The sequence below is a fragment of the Phyllostomus hastatus genome, unplaced genomic scaffold, assembly GCF_019186645.2.
Source record: "Phyllostomus hastatus isolate PE091 unplaced genomic scaffold, TTU_PhHast_1.1 phas_contig_150, whole genome shotgun sequence".
Taxonomy (NCBI): domain Eukaryota; kingdom Metazoa; phylum Chordata; class Mammalia; order Chiroptera; family Phyllostomidae; genus Phyllostomus; species Phyllostomus hastatus.
In genome coordinates this window covers 28580935-28598614 of record NW_025333611.1, presented here as the reverse complement: position 1 = coordinate 28598614, position 17680 = coordinate 28580935, and the positions used below count along the sequence as shown (strand labels likewise).

Here is a 17680-nt window from a genome sequence, read left to right as displayed (position 1 = left end):
TTTAGCTTCTACTTTTTCCATACTATTCTTGCCCTCCCCCTGTCTATTTCCTACCTACCATCTATGTTACTTATTCTCTGTACCTTTTCCCCCTCTCCTCCCACTCCCCTGTTAGCCCTCCATGTGATCTCCATTTCTGTGGTTCTGTCCCTGTTCTAGTTGTTTGATTAATTTGTTTTTATTTTTGTTTTAGGTGTGGTTGTTAATTGTGAGTTTGCTGTCATTTTACTATACATGTTTTTATCTTCTTTTTCTTAGATAAGTCCCTTTAACATTTCATAAATAAGGGCTTGGTGATGATGAACTCCTTTAACTTGACCTTATCTGAGGAGCACTATATCTGCCCTTCCATTCTAAATGAAAGCTTGGCTGGATAGAGCAATCTTGGATGTAGGTCCTTACCTTTCATGACTTGGAATACTTCTTTCCAACCCCTTCTTGCCTGTAAGGTCTCTTGAGAAATCAGCTAACAGTCTGATGGGAATTCCTTTGTAGGTTACTATCCCCTTATCTCTTGCTGCCTGTAGGTTCTCTCCTTCATTTTTACCTTGGCTAATGTAATTCTGATGTGCCTTGGTGTGTTCCTCCTTGGGTCCAACTTCTTGGGGACTCTGAGCTTCCTGGACTTCCTGGAAGTCTATTTCCTTTGCCAGAATGGGGAAGTTCTCCTTTATTATTTGTTCAAATAACTTTTCCACTTGTTGCTCTTCCTCTTTCCCTTCTGGTACCCCTATATGAATAGCCACGGTTTAAAATACGGGATCTTAGTTCCCTGGAGCAAGTTACCTTCCTGACCATGGTAACGCTACCCAGGTGCAGAGAGAGGTCCCTATGTTGCTACTTAAAAAGATAATTTATTTGGTATTTGTGCCTATATTTAATACCCTAAGAGGTTTCAATGGCTTAATCATGAACATTAAGGTAATTTAATGGGATTTCCTACTTGATAAGTGAAGTTAATTAGTCACCTACTACTCCCTGTTGACTTGATTTTTTTAACCCCCTGGTGAGTCTAAGAAGATGAAATAAAACATTTCAAAGGAGCTTTTTTTATTCATTCCTCATTTTTTTCTGTGTTGCGATGGAAGCTGAAATTGAATTGGCAGATTTACCAGCCTGTAAACATCCAAGCTGCCACCTTTGGCCATAAGTGACCATCAGTAAACACAAGTGCCCCTCTTTGTTGCATATTAAGAGGAAAAACTAAAGCAGGGTGAATAGGGGGCCCCAAGTATTGAATGCTAACCCATCACCTATCAATTTATTTCCCTTTCAGGGTCGAAAAAACTATTGTCAATGGACTTTTGAATTGAAAATTTGGATTACATGTCAGCCCTGGCTGGCGTAGCTCAGTGGATTGAGCGCGGGCTGTGAACCAAAGTGTTGCAGGTTCGATTCCCAGTCAGGGTACATGCCTGGGTTGCAGGTCATGACCCCCAGCAACCACACGTTGATGTTTTTCTCTCTCTATCTCCCTCCCTTCCCTATCTAAAAATAAATAAAATTTTAAAAATCTTAAAAAAAAATTTGGATTACATGTCTTAATTTTAATCAGGAAAACTAAATCCCAGAGGAATAAATTCTGCCGGCTCCAAAGGGACATGGAAAGGAGGCTCAGTACCTAGGAATTTACACAAAGGAAAACAACCTGATAAGAGCAACTAATTAAGAACTTTAAAAAGTGACGGTGAGCCCAGGATGGTGTATAGCTCAGTGGATTGGGCATGAGCCCACAAACCAAAGCATCACTGGTTTGATTCCTAGTCAGGGCACATGGCTTGGTTACAGGCCATGTCCCCAGTATGGGGTGTGCTAGAGGCAACCATACATTGATGTTTCACTCCCTCTCTTGTCCTTCCCTTCCTCTCTCTAAAAATAAATAGAGTCTTAAAACTAATAATAAAATAAATTAAAAGTTAAAAGAAAATTCCTAGACTGCCTCGGCTCTACCACTTTCAAGTTGTATGACCTTTGCTAAACTACTCAAGCTCTCAAAAAAAAAAAAAAGGTGACAATGACTCCTGTTAATTTAATCTTGCTGCTTAACTGGGGCTTTATAAATTGCTCCAGTTAATGGTCCTGTCAATATTCTCTTGGGAAACAATTTTACTGAATTAACAAGTCAATTATAATACTTAGAATGTCTGCTTAAAAACATCTTTCGGTTTATTGCTATTTTAACGAGCCAGCATGTTGGGTCATGTATTTGTCCACTGAATATGTTAAGGCCAGGTTTAAAGGGGACACTGTTACTTTGGCCTTCCCTGTTCTCCAGTAAAATCCCTTAGGGGTGTGAGGCTGTTCTGTACTGCTTGTACTACATGGGAAGGGAGTAATAAAATGGACCTTGAAATTTATTTTATTTTAGAATAGTTGTAGATACACAGAAAATTTGTAAGGATAGTACAAAGAACTCCTGCATACCCCACATGGAATTTCCACTAATATTAACATTTTACACCAGAGTAGTACGTTTGTGACAATTAATGGGCCAGTGTCATAAATTATTATTAACTTGAAGTCCATACTTTATTCTGATTTCCGTAGTTTTTACCTAATGTCCTTTCTTTGTTCCATGACCCCATTGAAGATACATTTAGTCATCATGTCTCTTTAGGTACCTCTTTGCTATGACAGCTTCTTAGACTTTCCTTGTTTTTGATGACCTTAAGTTTTGAGTCAGGTATTACGTAGAAAGTCCTTCAGTTAGGATGGAGCTTTTCTCATGATTAGTTTGGGCTTAAGGGATTTTGAGAGAAAGACCACAGAGGAAAAGTACATTTTTCACCACATAATAATATACCCCTGGGTGGTGTGGCCCAGTGGATTGAGTGACAGATCTCTGGTTCAATTCCCAGTCAGGCACATGCTTGGGAAAGTCTTTAAAAAAAAAAAAAATGTATATCAGCCCTAAGTGCTGTGGCTCAGTCAGTGGGGCATCATCCTGCAAAGTGAAAGGATTTCCTTGATCACCTGGCTGAGGTCTTATTTGCCAGGTTTGTCCACCGTAAAATTCCTCCCCTTCATCCAATACTGTTCCCTTTCCTTTTTTTTTATTGATGTTAGAGAGAAACATCTGTTCCACTTATTTTTGTATTAATTGGTTGACTCCTGTATATGGCCTCACCCGTGATATAACCCACAAGCTTGGCATATTGGGATGATGCTCTAACCAATTGAGCTATGTGGCCAGAGCCCCAATACTGTACTCTCCGCAATCACTGTGTGCAGCCTACACTTAAGAAGAGGGGACTTTTGCCATGCTTAAAGGTGGAATGTGTACATAGGTTACTTAGAATTGTTAGAAATTGATCTTTTCTCCCTTATTCAGTCAACTTTTTAAAAAAAAAGATGTTACTTATTTAATTTTAGAGAGGGGAAGGAAGGGAAAAGGAGAGGGAGAGAAACACTGATGTACAAGAGATACATCAATCAGTTGCCTCTTGCATGCACCCCCACTGGGATGTGGCCCACCAACCAGGCATGTGCCATGACTGGGAATTGAACTGGTGACCTTTTGGTTCACAGGCCAGCACTCAATCCACTGAGCCACACTAGCCAGGGCCCATGCAACTTATTTATATAACTATGGACTCATGGATACTTATTGTGTACTTGGGGAAGTAATCCAGTAATAGTTTGTTTTCAAATTGTTCCAGCTCTGACCATTTGGAGCTATTTCAGTTGTCTCCTGTGTCTTTTCAGTATGCCCCCATCATTGTGGGGTTATTGTTTTTGGGGACTTCTCACTTTATGGCACTACAGAATACTCCAGGCTCATCTTTTATTTTTCCTGTCCCAATTTCAGTGTCAACCAGTTATTGAAGGGGCCCTGGTTCCTTTGTAATTTAATGGCATTGAGGAACCAAGATCTGGGTGCCAGATGTGCTAATACCTGTATGGTAGGACACAGCACCTCTTGATGCTGAGGTGTTGCTTCTATGCCCTGTCTAGAAGATAGAACAATGAAATATATGTATATGCTAACTAGGATCCATAGTTCATTGCCTCCTTTATGTTACATTCTATTTTTAATATTCATACATTTTATCCCATTGCCTTTGTTTATTCTCTTTACTCTAGAATAGGGATTGAGCCTGTTTTCTCTTACAGTGAATACTGTATTCCCCAAGTGGCTGATTTTTTTTCCTTTTTAAATGTATTTTATTGATTATGTTATTACAGTTGTCCCATTTTCCCCTTTCACTCCCCTCCACCCTGCCCCCTCCCACCCACATTCTCCCCCTTTAGTTCATGTCCATGTATCATACTTATAAGTTCTTTAGCTTCTACTTTTCCCATACTATTGTTACCCTCCCCCTGTCTATTTTCTACCTACCATCTATGCTACTAACTCTACCTTTTCCCCCTCTCTCCTCCCACTCCCCTGTTGCTAACCCTCCATGTGATCTCCATTTCTGTGGTTCTGTCCCTGTTCTAGTTGTTTGATTAGTTTGTTTTTGTTTTAGGTGTGGTTGTTAATAATTGTGAGTTTGTTATCATTTTACTAGACATGTTTTTTATCTTCGTTTTCTTAGATAAGTCCCTTTAACATTTCATAAATAAGGGCTTAGTGATGATGAACTCCTTTAACTTGACCTTATCTGAGAAGCACTTTATCTGCCCTTCCATTCTAAATGAAAGCTTGGCTGGATAGAGTCATCTTGAATGTAGGTCCTTGCCTTTCATGACTTGGAATACTTCTTTCCAACCCCTTCTTGCCTGCAAGTTCTCTGTTGAGAAATCAGCTGACAGTCTTATGAAAATTCCTTTGTAGGTAATTCTGTCCTTTTCTCTTTACTGCTTTTAAGATTCTCTCCTTATCTTTCATCTTGGCTAATGTAATTCTGATGTGCCTTAGTGTGTTCCTCCTTGGGTCCTACTTCTTTGGGACTCTCTGAGCTTCCTGGACTTCCTGGAAGTCTACTTCCTTTGCCAGAATGGGGAAGTTCTCCTTTACTATTTGTTCAAATAACTTTTCAACTTGTTGCTCTTCCTCTTCTTCTGGTATCTCTATAATTCGGATTTTGAATGTTTAAAGATGTCCTGGAGGTTCCTAAGCCTCTCCTCATTTTTTTGAGTTCTTGTTTCTTCATTCTTTTCTGATTGGATATTTCTTCCTTCTGGACCACTCCATGGATTTGAGTCCCAGTTTTCTTCCCATCACTATTCCCTGTACGTATTCCTTTATTTCACTTAGCATAGCCTTCATTTTTTCATCTAATTTGCGACCAAATTCAACCAATTCTGTGAGCATCCTGATTACCAGTATTTTGAACTGTGCATCTGGTAGGTTGTCTGTCTCTTTGTAGCTTAGTTGTATTTTCTCTGGAGCTTTGATCTGTGCTTCCATTTGGGCTTTTTTTTTTTTTTTTTTTTTTTTGGTCTTGATGCACCTGTCTGTACTGAGGGGCAGAGCCTTAGGTGTTAGCCCAGGTGGAGAAACCCAGTTACTGTGGTGTGATGCTGTGTATAGGAGACGGTCGGAGAGAGAACAATAGTGCTTGCTCTGCTCTCAGCTGGATTTCAGTCACTTCCCCCGCATCCCACAAGCAAATTGGGCCCTTCTGGTGCTGATTCCCATGTGGGTGGGTTTGTGTATGTTCTAGGATCCTGTGGGTCTCTCCATGGAACACTCCTGTGAGGCTGGGAGTCTCGCCCAGCACCTCAACCCCCACAGGTGTTTCCAATTGGTGTTTTGAGGCTTTATTCCCCCCCGCACTGGGTCCCTGGGCTGCATGGTCTCACTCCCAGTTTTGCCTGATTTATCTGCACTCAAATGTGGGACCGCCTGGTCCACCAGCTACCTTGCTTGCCAAGCCCCTTCACAATCTGCTACCTCGCTGGGTCTGCCAGCTGTTGCCTTGTGTACCCAGGGTCCACCAGCCACAGCTTTGCAGTGACCCCCCTCCGCCCAGCCACCTGACTCTGCCCCTCCTACCTATCTGGATGAATGTGTCTACTTTAACTCCTTGGTTGTCAGGCTTCCATACAGTCCAATTTTCTGTCGGTACTGGTTGTTTTTTGTTTGTAAAAGATTTTATTTATTTATTTTTGGAGAGGGAAGGGAGGGATAAAGAGAGAGAGAGAAACATCAATGTGCAGTTTTGGGGGGTTGTGGCCTGCAACCCAGGCATGTACCCTGACTGGGAATCGAACCTGCGACACTTTGGTTCGCAGCCCACGCTCAATCCACTGAGCTACGCCAGCCAGGGCTTGTTTGTAAATTTTTGTTGTCCTTATTTTGGTTGTACGAGGAGGCACAGTGGTCTACCTACACCTCCATCTTGGCCAGAAGTCCTGACTGATATTTCTTACCCTAGGAGCTTACAGTAAAGGATGGGAATTTTGTTACCAGTTTCTGGTAAAAGGAAGGAGCCAAGCCCAGGCCCTTGTGTTCTAATGAGTTGAAGGAGAAGGGAAATGCCCTCAAGGCACAGAGGCTCTGCATTAGAATCATGGCTTCACCAGTGGCAGATAGTAGAACTTCCTCTACTTCCTCTCAGTTGTAATTCTCTAGAGGAGACCTCAAGGGGCTAAGTAAAGTTGTGACATATTGGCCACCCCAGCCAGTGATGGTTTAGACATGAGGCAATGAACAGGAGAGGGAAAGGACATAATAGAAAAGTTTTGTCTCAGCCTATATATACTACTACTCCCATGGCATTCTACTCACTTTTCCACACTGGGTTTTCCATTTCTTGCCCTTGTATAGTAGGATCCAGTCATAATCTTTCTCCAGAGGATGTTTCACATTACATTTGTCACATCCCAAACTCCTTTGTATAATATCTTCATGAGTATGTTAGAGGTAGAAATAACACATGCCAATTACTCATCTTGTCAGAAGACTGGTCATTTAACTCACACCTTTTCATGGCTTTTATCCACTGAACTCTATGCTAGACTTTGGGGATAAGCAGTGAACAAGATACAGTCCCTGCTCACCTTAACTTAACATGCTAGGACTTGTACAGTCTAGCCCTTAACTCTCACCTGATCTATCACCCTCAGATTACCTTCTGGCCACACTGGGTTTTTTTAGGCTTTTATAATAAGCTTTTTGAGCCCTGGCTGGTGTGGCTCAGTGGATTGAACACAGGCTTGCAAACCAAGGGGTCGTGGGTTTGAATCCCAGTAAGGGCCCATGCCTGGGTTGCAGGCCAGGTCCCCAGTTGGGTTCACATGAGAGGCAACTTCACATTGATGTTTCACTCCCTCTCTTTCTCCCTGCCTTTCCCTCTGTCTATAAAAATAAATAAAATCTAAAAAAGAAGAAGAAGAAGCCTTTTGAGACTAAGTCTCTGCACATACTGTTTCTCTTTCTGGTTCCATTTTCCTTCTCCACTTTGTCTAAGATCTCAGCTGCACATCTGCAGAGAAGCCACCTTCCCTGACTGTCTGAACACCCAATATATGTGTCATTGCACCATGTTTTACCACAGAACCAGAATCAGGTGCTAAGCAAGAATCCTTTGAAAAGGCATTCTCCAGCTTCTAAAGGTTTATCTCACTCCCATATAACCAAGCAGCCTCAATTCTACCGACTAACTAACTAAAGAGCCTTAGCTAGTAAACATTAATATCTATGTGTAGTGTACCCTAGAGGAAAGCCATAGGAATATCCTGCTTTTCAGTAATACCCAAGTAAATGTAATGGGAGTGCTAGTTTTGTTCTTATTAAAAAACTTTGTGCCATGGCCAGGTGGCTCGGTTGGAGCATCATCCTGTACACCAAAACACAAAAGGTTGTGGATTTGATTCCTGGTTGGGGCATGTACAGGAGGCAACTGATCAATGTTTCTCTCTCACATCTATCTTTCTCTCTCCCCTCCTCTCTCTAACATCAATAAATATAACCTTGGGTGAGGATTTAAAAAATTATTTTTTGAAACAAAATATAGAAACAAAGGTGTCAGATTTCCAAGTCATTTGCTAGTGGACCTTAAAGATATATCATAGTGCACGGTCTAGATATATAGAATACAGTCTAGAGATAGACCCTGAGACAAACTGTAAAAGTACAGGAAGAAAACAGGCAGTTTTATTCTTTATATAATTGTGTATATGAAACTAAATTTAGTTGCAAAAAGTATTAAATGAAAATAATGGATTTGCAGAGAATTTGTTCAAATTTGAGACATCTGTTAACTATATGTGTGGACTTTTATTACTTTTGGTAACACATACAGTTTTGGTCTTCATCATTAAGAAAATTTGTGAAACATCTTTATAAATTATAACTGACAAGTAGGTGCCAGGATGAAACTTAGAATTAAGTTTTAAATGGATAATTTTAATATATTTACTCTGGGGATCTATAAAAATGAATAACCTTTGAATCTGTGATTTTGTCATTTTAGCATATTTATGTAAATATTCTGCAAAACATGTGGCAATGTAGAAAATTGACATTTACTGTATATCGACCATGTTCCAGAACTGCTAATAAGTTTATTCTATACATTTCTTAATCCTCTCAACAAATCCCTACAAGGTACATGTTGTTATTTACCCAAGGTCACATAGTTACTGGGTCCGAGAACTAATATGGTATTCAGTGAATCTCCAAAACTACTGGTTGGTTTGGGGCTTTCATGTATAGTGCCCCAAGTCTTTCCAATCAATTGTTATAAATATCTACTTGTGTTTACCATCATCAACCTCATTCAGGCTAACATCATTCAGGGCCTACTGAAATGTCTGTCTTCTAGTGTTTTTATACCTGTTAAAATTCCAAATACCTTTTTTCAAGCCATTGGCATCTTAGCCACCCTTACTGTAGCTTGAGGATGATTCCTTCCCGCCCCCCCCCCCGCCCCCCGCCCCCCGCCAGTGGATTGAGCACCAGCCTGCAAACTGAAAGGTCAGCAGTTCAATTCCTAGTCAGGGCGCATGCCTGGGTTGTGGGTTCAGTGCCCAGTTGGGGTACATACAAGAGACAACTGATCAATGTTTCTCTCACACATCGATGTTTTTCTCACTCTTCCTCCCTTCTCCTCTCTCATAAATAAACAAATCTTTTAAAAAAATAAATAAATGTTCCTCTGGAAGGCCTGAATGGGTTACATATCCCTACCCCTAGCCTTGACCTATGACAGGGTTTATCACTTCCTATTAAATTCTTCAAGGATTTACTTTTTTAGAGGATGGGAGTGATGTTGTGTTTCCTTTTTAACTTCATGTATATACTGGTACATACCTGCTAAGTTAAGGGATAAAGACTTCATCAGTAGAAACACACTATAAACAAACCATTCTATAACAACACAATACAAAGGAAGGTCATTTCCAGATTATTTAAGAACATGCTCAAAGTGTCACAGGTTCGATTCCCAGCCAGGATACATGCTTCGGTTGCAGGCCATAACCCCCAGCAACTGCACATTGATGTTTCTCTCTCTCTCTCTGTCTCCCTCCCTTCTCTCTCTAAAAGTGAATAAATAAATAAATAAAATATTTTAAAAAACGTATGCTGAGAATATTTGCAGTTAATCTAAAAAATTACATAATCTCCCCATAGCTTTACAATGGCATTTGCTAAAACTGCTGAGAGTCAAGGTTCCTAACCTGATAAAAAATGTATCTTACTCCAAAAGCCTATGTGATGCATAATAGGGAAACTCTAGAAGCATTCCTGTTGACAAAGAGGCCTTCATTCAGAGGTAGTCAGGCAAGAGAAGAAAGTAAACATGTAAATGGGAAAAAAAGATAAAAATCATTTGTAGATGGTGAATTACTTAAATACTTCGAGTGTCCATTGAAAATAGTTCATTGAACTAGCAAGTTATCAGTTTGAAGGTAAACTGGAAGGAAAATAAAACTTGGAATATTTGAGACATGTATAAGTTACATGCAAAGAAAACATTAAAATACTGATAGGCAAATGAAACTTTAAATGGTAAACTATACCATATCCAAGAAATCTCAACATAAAAACAATTCTAAAGAAAACTAAGTTTTAAGAAATCTGAGTAAAAATAACAGGAATATTTTTGGAAATGGATAAGTTGATTCTAACATGCATTTGGAAAACTATAATATGCAGAATTGTGAGTCATAAAGGAAAACTAGGCCTATGCCATATGAAAATATTGCAAAAAGAGTAAAATGGGGTAGTCCTGGCACCTGAATACATTACTCAATGAATGGAACAGATAAGAAAGTCTAGAAATACCTGGCTGGTGCTTGGTGGATTGAGTGCTGGCCTACAAGTCAAAGGGTTGCTGGTTCGATCCGCAACCACAAATTGATGCTTCTCTCCCTCTCTTCCTTCCTCCTTTTCTAAAAATGAATAGATAAAATCTTTAAGAAAAAAAGATCCTTTAAAAAGAATATAGTCTAGAGATAGACCCGAGACAAATTGCAAAAGTACAGGAAGAAAACAGGCAGTTTTGTTCTTTATATAATTGTGTAGTAGCTTTGCCTTCTAAGTTAAAAACAAAATGAAGAATATTTAAAAAGAATGGATGATATGACTACATCTTAAAGACTCTGTATGCAAAAACAACATACAGAATGTTTGCCAAAGTTTAATTTTTCTTTAATTTCTATAAATCAAAAAGTGAAAGCTCAACAACCCAATAGATAAATGGGCAAAAGATACAAACAGTTGAAAGATGATGCTTAACCTCAGTTAAAGCAAGTAAAATCCATAGTTGAGATCCCATTCTTTAGCAGTCAATTTTCAAATATATTTCAATAGCAGCTACTAAAGGAATGGAGAAACAGGCACTCATTGGTTTAGAGAAAATTGGTATAATCATTAGGGAGGGCAATCTAGTATTTTTTTTTATTTTATTTTAATCATTCAAGTACAGTTTTCTCCCTTTTACTCCCAATCCAGCAGCCCCCCAACCCTCCCCAGTTCCCTCCCATTACCACCCTCCCCCTAGTTTTTGTCCATGTGTCCTTTAAGTTTGTTCCCGTGAACCCTTCCCAATGTCCTCTGAAATTCCCTCTTCTCTCCCCTTGGTCGCTGTCAGCCTGTCCTCTATTTCAGTGTCTTTGGTTATATTTTGCTTGTTTCTTTGTTTTGTTGTTTAGGTTCCTGTTAAAGGTGAGATCATATGGTATTTGTCTTTCACTGCCTGGCTTGTTTTGCTTAGCATAATGTTTCCTGGCTCCATCCAAGCTGTTGCAAAGGGTAGGAGTTCCTTCTTTCTTGCAATCTAGTATTTAAAAGATTTTCTGACTAAGCAATTCCAATGTAATCAAAAGAATGTTTTGTAACACTAAAATTATGATATTCCAATTTTAATGTTAAGAACAGTCAGCCTTGGCCATGTAGCTCAGTTGGTTAGAGCAGCCTCCCAATTTGCCAAAGTTGTGGGTTCGATCCCCATTCCGGGCATATATAAGAATCAACCAGTGAATTGCATCAATAAGTGGGACAAATGGATGTTTCTCCCTTCTCTCTAAAGTCAATAGATTAAAAGACACACAGCAGTCTGACTGCTTTTTCTGACAGACCATATGGCCCATAAGCCTAAAATTTCATTTGTCCCTTTACAGAAACTTTGCCTGCTCCCTGCTCTAGAATAGTACTGTATGAAAAAGATTTCTGCAATCACAAAAATGTTCTCCCTGTTGTCCGCTAAGTGTAGATAGTAAGGTTGAGAAAGGGAGTGTAGCTTATGACTGTTAAACAGTGGGCAGCATAGCTCTAGAAAATAAAGGGTTTATTTTGAACTACACATAGTTTTACATGTGTAGAGTAATATGTGCATGGATTTTTTATCACTACTCTGAATAGAAGAGAATAGAAAAATTCCTAAATTGTAAGTGGGAAGAAGGTTGGTTAAATTTTATACCATCCATATAATGGAATACTAGACAGACTTAATGAAAGATAACCAAACGAGAATAGTGTACAGTCTTAAAGCTTTGTTTAATGTATCACTGCACAACAAAGCACCTTAAAACTTTGTACTAGTTCAAACAGGTATTAAACTAATGTGGGTTAATTGGACTTAGCTGGGTCTACAGCTATCTGGTGGCTTCAGTTTGCCTGGCATTTGGCCCTGGCTGTCACCAGGAGCTCAGCTGGGCCTCTGCACTAATGTGCCATGGTTCTGTTGATGTGTGGCCTTCTTATATTGGTTGAAATTTTCACCACATGGCAAATGAGTTCCAGGTGGGTGAAAGCAGACCTTAAAAGTCAATTATGCATTCTGTTGGTCAAAACCAATTATAGGTACCTTCCAGATTCGAGTAGAGGGGAAATTGATTTCTCTAGTCCATGAGAAGAGTAGAATTCATGGCTGTCTTTAATTCATCACATTATGTGCACACACAAAATATTTAGATATTTACCCTGGCCAGGTGGCTCAGTTGGGGCATTGTCCTGATGTGCCAAGGTTTTGAGTTCGATCCAGGGTCAGGGCACATACAGAAGTCAACCAGTGAATGCATAAAGGGGTAGAACAATGTTTTTCTCCCTCCCTCCTTCCCTAAAATCAATAAATAAAGACAATTTTTAATGTTCATATATTTATAGAAAATCCTTAGAATACACAAGAAATGGTTGCTAGTGGTTGCTTTTGTGTAGGGAAATACAAGTTGAAGAGAAAGTTTGTTGTGTTCTTTGAATTTTATTATATGTATTTGCTATTCAAAAGCTCCTCTTTAAGTTCCTTCTCTACCTCCACTGATGAAAGAACCACTGATTAACAGTTTCTGCTTTGAAATAGCCTGAAGTATTGAAAAGATGGTAGACTGCCAAGAGATTCTGAGACCACAGGTCTGCTGAAGACAGTACAGTATAATGCTCAAAAGCTGGGTTTAGATTTATATAGAACTGGGTTCAAATCCTGCCTTTTTAGTTTCATGACCTTAGGCAAGGGTTGTTTTTGGTTTTGTTTTAAAATTTTATGTTTTTAGAGAGGAAGGAAGAGAGGAAGAGAGGAGAAACACCCATCAGTTGCCTCTCGAACATCCCCAACCAGCATGTGCCCTGACCAGGAATCAACTGAAGACCTTTTGGTTTGGGGGACAGTGCCCAACCCACTGAACCACACCAGTCAGGGCTAGGCAAGCTTTTTAATCTCTTATGTAAAACAGGAATAATGGCACTTGACCCTGAAAATTATAATGCATTATCACCTGCTTAGTGATTGTGTGGTGTTAAAATATTGGGTTTCCCAAAGGTCCATTTAGTTTTTCCATACAATAAAAGACATTTTTCATTTTCACCAATATATAGTGATTTGGATATTTTGAGTATGTCAACTATCTCCTGCATGGTATAATGTTGATCTCAGTAATGTCTCTATTTGATCTCTGTCAACCTCAGCTGTTCTACCAACTGTGAAACATCATCTAGAGAGACATCTCTAGCAGTACACTTTGCAAAGTTTAATATTTTATTCATTTATTTTTAGAGAGAGGAGAAGGGAGAGAGAAAGAGAGGGAGAGAAACATCAATGTGTGAGAGATACATCAATCCGTTGCCTCTCGCATGCCCCCAACTGGGGATCTGGGCTGCAACCCAGGCATGTACCCTATCTGGGAATCAAACCAACGACCTTTCTGTTCACAAGCCAGAACTCAATCCACTGAGCCACACCAGCCAGGACATAAACCACTTTTGACATTTTCAATCAGCCACAGCACCTTCTCCATACACTGCACAAAACTTTTTTGGATTTTAGTTGTGTTTTACCTTTCTTGAAATAATAAAGCATAAAATGTTGCATATCTTCCACCTTCAATATTAAAATGGTTACACAAAAATTCACCAATTTTGATGTGTGTTTTTTTATGCATACTGATATGACAGCTGTCACTATATAATCTAACAAAATTGTTTCAAATAAAGACAACTAAGTACTACTATAGCCATCTTATGGAAAAAACCTAACAAACTTTCTGGTCAACCCAAACCATGTCTTCAGTGTCTCCTGTGCTCAAAACTGCAAACATCTTCATTATCAGCTCAAATTGAGATGCTATCCTGTTACTTACACTTGAATTGAGCCAAAAGGCCAAGAAGTGATTATCCTGTTATTTAAAGGCTTATGTAGTAGGCCCTGGCATGGCAGCTGAGTTTGGTTAGAGCACCCATACGCCAATGTTGCAGGTTTAACCCCTGGTCAGGGCACATACAAGAATCAACCAATGGCCCTGACCAGTGTGGCTCAGTTGGTTGGGTGTCACCTGCAAAGTGAAAGGTCACTGGTTGGTTTGTTTCCTGGTTACAGCACATGCCTGTGTTGCAGGTTCAGTCCTCAGTCAAGGTGCATGTGAGAGACAACCAACCAATGTTTCTCTCCCTCTCTTTCTCCCTCCTTTCTTATTCTAAAAATAATGAATGCATAAATAAGTGGGACAACAAATTGATGTTTCTCTCTAAAATCAATAAACACAAACTTTTAAAGGCTTATATAATATAACTATAGTAAATTTGTCACTCAGACCTTTCAAAGTCTCAATAGATATTCTTGCTTTGTAGCCACATTCATTACCATCCCTGGTGCCCACCATACCCACTCTCCAGTAACACACAAACATGAATAGAGCTCTTGATCCATCTCTTCTCAGACACAGGTCCACCTTGAGGCCAGACTCCTTGTCCAAACTTCATCAGACCATGATGGTCAAGTTGGCAATTGCTCTTACCCATCATTTTATCCCCAGTTTAAATATATATATATATTTTTTGTTTGTTTTTAATCTTCAGATGAGGATATTTTTTCATTGCTTTTACAGAGAGGAAGTGAGAGAGAAACATCAATTGGTTGCATCCCATTTAGGCCTCCACCTGGGAATGAACCCACAACCTAGGAATGTGCCCTGACCAGGAAGTGAACCTGCAACCTTTCAGTTATGGGACAATGCTCCAACTGAGCCACACCAGCCAAGGCATATCCCCACTTTTTTTTTCTTTTTAATTGATTTTTAGAGAGAAAGAGAGAAGCACACATTGCTCTGTTTTTCCACCCACTCACACATCCATTGACTGCCTCTTATATGTGCCCCAACTAGGACAGAACCTGCAACCCTGTGCATCAGGATGATGTTCCAACCAACTAAGCTACCCAGCCAGGGCTATCCCCACTTTTATACAGTGTCCTTCATGAAATAGGCACTTGATGACTGAACTCTTGTTTTGGGTTTCCAATGCATCTTTTTGTTGATGAGCCACTAAGCAGATTCTAAATAAATACTCAATTGAAAAAGTTTGACTTTTCTTCTTTATTTTTTTTATTATTTATTTATTTATTTTTAGAGAGGAAAGGGGAGGGGGGAGAGAGAGAGATTAATGTGCGGTTGCTGGGGGCCATGGCCTGCAACCTAGGCATGTGCCCTGACTGGGAATCGAACCTGCGATGCCTGGTTTGCAGTCCGTGCTCAATCCACTGAGCTACGCCAGCCAGGGCAACTTTGCTTCTTACAATCACCAGATGGCATTACAGCCTTATACAAAAGCGTAAGCAAGTACAAATCTGAACTAAGATGCATTCATGTTTGTTTCTGTCTCCAGAAGAGCAGAGTAAAGCTTTTCCTCTAAGAACTGGGCACAACATAAAGGGATGTCTTAGCCAAGATAAGTTGTAATCAAAAGGTTCAAAGTAGAAAGCATATCTGCTTTTGAGTAGAAGACCCAAGAGTCACTGGAGAATTAGGATCCCCCGAAATTTCATCCCAAAGCTGAATATGCAGTATGGGCTTAAACATTTATTCAGGGGAGCCCCACACCTTGAAATGCCTTTTCAAAACCTGTAGAAAATCATACAGCATACCTGGAGATGTGGGATTGTAATTCCAGTCTTCACATTGGCTACTTAAAATTTTCATTGGTACAACTCTAGACCTCTCAACAGAAAACTTAGTCACAGAAGATTGAAGTCACCTGACTATAATTCCCATATCTTCAGACTTAGTGAAAACAGCATCATCTGCTATGTATTTACTGTTACAGTAAAGACATGTTTCCTTCCAATCCCATTGTTTTAGGAGCATTCATTATGAACTATTCTTTCTCTTCCTTGTTTTTTCAACCAATTCGAACCTAAGATGCCCTTCCTGCCAACCTAAGTGTGCCCAAAATTTCCCACAGTGAAACAAAAAACTCCCTTAACCCTGCTTTCTCCTCCAGCCTCTTAATAACCAGCCTCTTCTGCATTGGGTAGTTTTCATCCTTTGCTTCCCATAAACTTCAGCACCTCCAGTCTGATTTCTCCTGCTTTAATGGAAGCAATTCAATGTTAAGAATGATGCCCATGTTCATAACTCTTGGAGATGGTGTCAGTCTTAGTCTGACCTTGATGGCCTTTGACTCTGTTGATCATTTTGTCCTTTATGTGTTTTGACTATCAAAGCAGCAAAATTTATGTGCCTCCTCTCTTTTGCCATAATTTTTTTTATTGCTCCCCCCAACCCCCCTCCCAACTTGATCTCCTTTGCCATTCAACTCCACCTAGTTCGTTTTTCAAGGCTTGTTCCTAAGGCCTCCATTCACCACACTATCAACTCCCATTGCTTGATTTATATCAAGTCAAATTTGCCACTAACACAAACCCTTTTCTGCAAGCTCAAGACCCGTAAATACCACTCCTGACTTTAAAAATTGATGCCAGACTCAACTTGCCTGTTGTCTTCTCAGCTGAAACATTTTCCATTTGCCCCCTCAATAGCACCGCTAACTTTGGAGTCGACATTCATCCATGACACTTCTCTCCCTCATCTTCCATATCCATTCAAATTAACAAAACTAGCTACTTTTTGTCCTAAATGATGTCTTCAATTTTCTGCTTGTCTCTATTCTTCTCCATCTATGTATGCCCCTCCACTATCTTCACAGTGGACCCAGAATAATTTTTCAAAGGTAAGATTTGACCAAGCCCACTTAAGATTACAAAAATTTGAATGCTATTAAATCAGGACTTGTATTCACTGACTTACTTCAGACTTCAAAAGACGGCTGTCCCTCTGCTTTTGCATTTGAAACACCAGGGCAAGGACTATTTCCCCTCAGATTTATCTATGCAATCAATAGATTTATCTATTTATCAAAGTCCGCTACATGTTTTTCATACGTGCTATTCCTTTGCACATAGAGAACCTATCAGTCTTAAGAGTGTTTTACATTTAGTCAAATTCACCAATTGGCGATGGCGATCTTTTCGGCCGGATGGATCCGCTGTCTCAAAAGACCATCCTACACAGTTCCTGCTAGTAAAAACCAGCCAAAATGGTGTCACCTTCCTACAATTCCTCGGTGAATCATCAAAATTACCTGAGGATAGAAATCAGGTCTAAGGGACTCCCGCAACTCGATTCTAACACATATCCTATTTAAATTTTACACCGTGCAATTTAAGGGTTTGGAAAAAGGTTTTGAGGTTCAATGGGTCTCGAACCCGAAGGAGAAACGGTTCCTTCCCTACTTCCCGCCATCGGCGGGCTCCAGGATTAGAGAACAACCACCGCAGCCGAGAGAGCGAACGCTGGGGAGGAGGAGGGGCCTGGCGCGCGCAGAACTGAGATCCGAGGTGGGTGGGGGCAAACTCTCTCGCGAGAGTGGATTCTTTGGCTGCTGCCTCTGCCGCCACCTCTTACCAGCGCCGTTGCTGCGAGGGATTGTGGGAGCCTTCGCGTCCCGCTTGCTAGGAGAGAGGTAGCTCTCCTTTTCCCTCTCCCTTTTCTTAAGGTAGGCGTTAAGCGGGTAAGAATCGGG

At 40.1% G+C, this 17680-nt stretch overlaps 1 protein-coding gene across 9 annotated transcripts in view; it reads left to right on the top strand.

Annotated features, from left to right (window-relative positions):
• Positions 1–17680, top strand: part of MATR3 (matrin 3) — a 52446-nt gene that overhangs the window by 7216 nt on the left and 27550 nt on the right. Inside the window, exon 1 of one of the 9 annotated variants that reach the window (XM_045825921.1) lies at positions 17526–17653. The exons of 7 other annotated variants lie outside the window; for them this stretch is intronic. The gene's annotated coding sequence lies outside the window, so the exon portion shown is untranslated. Of the gene's footprint in view, positions 1–17525; positions 17654–17680 lie in introns of those variants that run through there. One more of the 9 variants, XM_045825997.1, reaches the window with a different exon arrangement.